Below are 5,413 nucleotides of genomic sequence, written 5' to 3' on the forward strand. Positions count from 1 at the left end.
AAAATGTAAACAAAGTTTGTTCTTTCTACTGCAAAGAAGGTTTCTACCCTTTATGCTTAGTATGTAATTAATTTAATATGTCAGTTAAATAAGGACAGCCTCCATTGTCTAAGTCTTGTTCCTGTTCCCCATTATCCTTATATAGGAAGCTTCCTCTTTCGATTGTTTCTATTAAAAAACCTAAGGCAATTGAAATCAACCCTGTAAAAATTATGCTGCAATTATTTGAAACCCTAACATAATAGTGTTATCTTGATATGAATCTGAAAATCAATTTATTTCTTATCTTTTGATAGATATTCATTAGTATGTTCTATCCTATTTTGTTACTTATATTTTGGAAAAGTTTCTTAATGTTAGAATAATATTTATACATATTAACTCCTCTACTTATCCATTTACTCATCTTATTTACTGTGTGATCTATTCTAAAAATTGCATTGAATAATTGTAACATATTAGCAAAGAAGACAAATACTGCCATTGCCCCCTTGGAATTTTCAATCTGGTAGTAATAAGTATAAGAGTTTTCTGAATATTAAATCTGATATGATATATTCATAGAAGATGTAATAGCAGAGCAACCCGGCACTGAAAAACTGTTGTGTGAGCTGAAATGTGATTAATAACTAGGATGTTGAGAAACAATAAAGTCTGTGAGGTCAACTTAACTTGCTCAGACTTAAAAAGAAAATAAGCACGCTTTTTATTCTTTGTAAGATAAGATATCCACCACTTCATTATTCTACCCCAGGCTGGTTCAAATATACAACTAAGACAAGTGATTTACAGTGTGTACAAACTGAAAACATACTCTTGATTTTATTTACCTGAATGCAAAAACATAAAAAGTAGATTAAGTGGTGTCAGGGAATGGGGGAGGGTGAATGGAGAATAAGTGTTAATGTGTATGGGGATTCTTCTGGAAGTGTTAAAAGTGCACAGGCAGTAGAGAGCTCTGATGCCTGCACAAGTGTGATATACTAACAATATCTGAATTAAATACATTAGAACATGACTTGCACGGTAAGTGAATGAATCTCAACAAAACTAGTACAAAAAAAACTATTGATGTTCTAGTAAAGATTCCACAATAATTTATTAATTAAAATAACTTAATTAACAAATGTACACATTCAAGGTGGTTATCCCATTTATAACCATAAAGTAATTACATTCCATGAAGTTACAATGAGCTCACAGGCTCTCACACGTAGGGTCTTAGGACACTATTTGCCTCATATATGGGAGGTCACAATAAATCATCATGAAACCAACTTTTCATGTACAACCAAAGCAAAAGAAAGGCCTCAGAGGGGAAGACAAGGAGGAAGGAGGAAAATCATAGATCAGAGAACCTTTAGAAACATCAAAAAATCTCACAGATCCATTATCATAATCCAGAAACACCCCAACCCGACCCAGAGGCCTTTGCACATACTGAATTAAAGGTGGAGAGTTGGTGGAGAAACTACAGTGGTTGCTCCTTTTTGAGGAAATTTAAAAAATGTTTCATCAGAATCAATAACGATATTGGCATCTGCAGTCCTGAAATCTCTACAGACTCCCAGAATCCAGCTGGAGGAGAGAGTCACATCCACCTCCCAGAAATGCCTGCAGGAGGTGAATGCTTGCGCTCCCCACACAGCAAAGCTCTCCACTCTCTGGGGATCCATGGGAGCACTGAGATGGTCATCTCCAAATATCACATATCTCACATCCTCAGAAAGGCTTATATAGCAAGGAATCATTTCTGTGCTCAGAGCATTATCCACTGTCAAGGAAAAAATATTATATTAGTGAGTTCTATGTGAGACAGAGGCTCTGTGGCCCAATTATTCACTTCACTTGCTCTTCTTCCAAGAAAATACAGAAAGAAGGAAGGCAAGAGAGTTTAGCCCCATGCATCCATGAAGATGAAATGTTATTACACCTCTACGGCACATACAATTATGTATTATTCCTTAAAAAACAGAGAAAAAATGTGACCATATCACTGGGCGAAGTAATGATTTAATGTCTATCTCTGCCTAGTTTCTTTCAGGACATATCTAAAATGTTTTTTTTTTCTTCAGTAGAAAAATCTTGTATTATTTGTCTTTAAGATCATCAAAGGTAGACATCAATTTGCTGCGATGTGAGAATTTATTGGAATGTTAAGTAATGCCTGTTATAGTCTCAAACAAAAAAATTTGGTAGAAATTGACACAAGTAAAATTTATAAGTTTCTGAAAAGAATACTCTGGCTTTACATTATCTGTTTAGCTCCTGATTCAATCTACTCTGGGTTCCTGCCCTCTGCTACTTAGACCTGCTCTCTAGAATGGGCCTAACATGGTTCAGCCACGTTCACAGATCCCTCACCTTTCACTTGTTACGAGATGTATCTGATGGCATTAGAATTGTCCTGATTATGGATATTTTAGTCATTTTCTTTGTTGATCAAAATGTTCTGATTTTGTACATAATAAAGGTTACTTGTAGAATGCATGTAAATGCACATAGAATAGAAACAATTAAAACCAGTATGCCAAATCTAAGCCTTCAAAATTGAATTAAATTGAATAAATGAAATACTGATGCCACCATGAGAACTAGTGTCTTCATAACTACATGATCTGAATATTCTTTGTCCTCTTATTCTGCAGATAAAGTGTGTATCTTTCTTTACATTTTCATCAAACTGTGAGTCAGGAAATTGAGTTTTGATCATTGTAATATTACTATGCAGGTAGAGAAGATGCACATGTTTTGGAAAAGTATGTATTACCTACATGACAAAACTAATAAAACTTAAATGGGAAAAGCCTCAACCAAGGGACCCAATAAGGAAATAATTTGAGGCTAGACTGCCAAGCAGCTGGCTCTTACCTCTGAAGTTGTTGAGCATATCTAGGACTCCAGTAATGTGCCATGAAGTGAGCTCTGGGTTCACTGGCTGGGGCTTTTGCATCTGTGCCAAATCAGTCCTGCAAAAAAAAATGGCCTCAGCTATAGTTCCAGGCCCAGAGTTAATCATACAGTCATACAAAGATATCACATTTTCACATAAGATGTTTCCTCAGAATTCTGCCCGTTTTGGTTAACTGGTTGTACATTTTATTCCACACTCTAGGGGCCATAAGGATGTTACTTTTTCTAAATTTTACTTCCATAAACACCCAATTTCGCCAGATATGTTATCCTCAGACATTATACAACTTCTAAAGTCATTAAAAGTCATTGCCTCCCTCTGCCCATCACACCCCCTGAGGGTAGGCAGAAATCTTGGGAATATTTCAGAGAGCAGAAAACTCAGACAAAAACCTTTGGGACCTCAGGCTGCAGCTGTCACTAACGCTAGTCAGTGTCTAACAGAGAATATTCATTGAGACAAAAGGCTTTAAGCTTTTGTGCAAATCAAAGGAGTCTAATTCCAGCCTGAGAACCCTGCTGCTGAGGGTCCTGAGGCAACCATTTTCCTGAGGTCTTTCCTTGAACTGGGTGTACGGTGATGGAGCAGGCCCGGGTCATTGATGCTTTTAGGACCAAAACATCCCTCCTCAGCCCATCCTTAGGGAATCTCTCTCCTCCCTCTGTCTTTGTTTTTTTTTTAACCTCTGACCCCTCTAGAGTAGAAGATGTCTCTATGATTCCTCAGAGTAATTTTGTATTAAGATCTGTGTGGTATGGCTGGTCAGGATGGATGGATCGGGAGAACAAACTTCCGAATGGCAAATTGTTTTTATGTATATTTTAATTCATACAAATTTTAAGATGAAAACTTTCCAGACCAAAGAGAAGAAGACCTCAGGCCTTCTTTTGAAACAAAATTGGAAACAGCCCCTGACAACGATGTTAGTACTCAAAATGTATACATTCCCTTCATTCACAAGAGAACAAATTTTTCAGAAATAGCATTGTTTTTAGTGTAAACTCACCTTGCTGATCATTTCCCACATCCTGCAAAAAAATAAAAGGTAATGTAAATTATGAGAGATTTTTCCTTCTGCATCTTTTCTCATACTCTTGTTTCTTTCTGTTTTAGTGTTTTAATAATGTGTATCTTTTTTTTTCCTGCTAAGGAATCATTCAATCCTACATTAATAACAGAACCTCAACTAAACAATAAAAAGCTTCATCAGTGGGCATTAAGAAGAAAGGAGCTCAGCAAGAGATGGTGGAGTAAAGCAAAGATATCTAGGTTTCCAGTGTCATTAATTTCCTAATCTTATTTCCAAGGAAAGCTCTGACCACACATGACAACTATTAAAACAAAACAGAGAACCATATGAGAAACAGAGTACATGGACATTGATGAGCAGCTTTGAGAAATCTTGCCCAGGCAAGTGGAAACCCCTCAATGTCTTCATCAAATCACTGCTCTCTGGGAGATCAGAGTGAGGAGGAACTAGGGCATGTAAATGGAGTATTACTAACCTTCCCCTGGCCTAGAGTTCTAATGATTTTGGATGATCTCTCTGTGTGGATAGTACTCCAAATTATATTGAAGAGAACTTTATTATATGCTATCAGCTAAAATGGCAAAAATTTCCCAAAGATTACCAAAGTATGCAGTAATAAGTGAATGGAGAAACGTAATGGTGGAAGTCAGACAGCATGTGTCACTTAGCTTAGAGCAGTGACATATGCAGGTGATATTTGCATGTCCTGGCAGCACTGTCCAGCAAAGGCTTCCTGTCTCTGAGGATGGACCCTCCCTCCAAACCTGGAGCAGCTCCCCGTCAGGCATGCGGCATGTCTCCCACAGCTCTCTGTACATGTCTTTCGTCCCTTCTAAATGTTGGGTCATTCTCACTTGACTGTCTTGTAGTTGTTGGAAAAGCTCTTTTGCTTCTCTTTCCAGTGCCCGCAGATGCAGTTGCTCCTCCTCTTCGAGAAATATATGCATCCTTTGATAATGAATACTGATTATCCTCTTCCTTAATGACATATAGTGCTGCAGAGACGTTTGGTTAAAGGATTACACGTTCTCACTCTCAATAGAAAACTTCAAATAATTATATGCTAGGTGTAATCAAGCAACTTATAAACTTTCTGCCTCACTCTTGCAAGGAGTCTTGAACATTTGCTATCTTTTTCTGTCCATCTTTTTCAATGTTCCTATTCTCTCTCCCTTTTTAAATCTAACCTATATAAAGACTCCTGGTTTCTGTCACTGTGACACTTCTTCACAGTTATTACTGAGTCAATTATTTCCTCTATTAATCTCTCTTTTAGGATTTTTCCGTGTCTGATTCGCCTACATGTTAAAAAACATTTAGCCATACACCGTATTATGCAGTATTTTTTTTACTTTTACCATATTTTTACTCTATATACTATTCTCTTTCTTTCACCTTCCTCACACCCAATCTTAGTGAAATGTTGTCTCATCTGCAGTGTCTGAAAAGGTTTATACCAAACCTTCAAA

At 36.9% G+C, this 5,413-nt stretch overlaps 1 pseudogene; it reads right to left on the bottom strand.

The window, feature by feature from the left end:
* Positions 1–1,281: 1,281 nt before the first annotated feature.
* On the bottom strand, positions 1,282–4,933 carry LOC115833796 (annotated as a pseudogene).
* Between the last annotated feature and the right edge of the window lie 480 nt (positions 4,934–5,413).

The sequence above is a fragment of the Nomascus leucogenys genome, unplaced genomic scaffold, assembly GCF_006542625.1.
Source record: "Nomascus leucogenys isolate Asia unplaced genomic scaffold, Asia_NLE_v1 001557F_32243_qpd_obj, whole genome shotgun sequence".
Lineage (NCBI taxonomy): Eukaryota > Metazoa > Chordata > Mammalia > Primates > Hylobatidae > Nomascus > Nomascus leucogenys.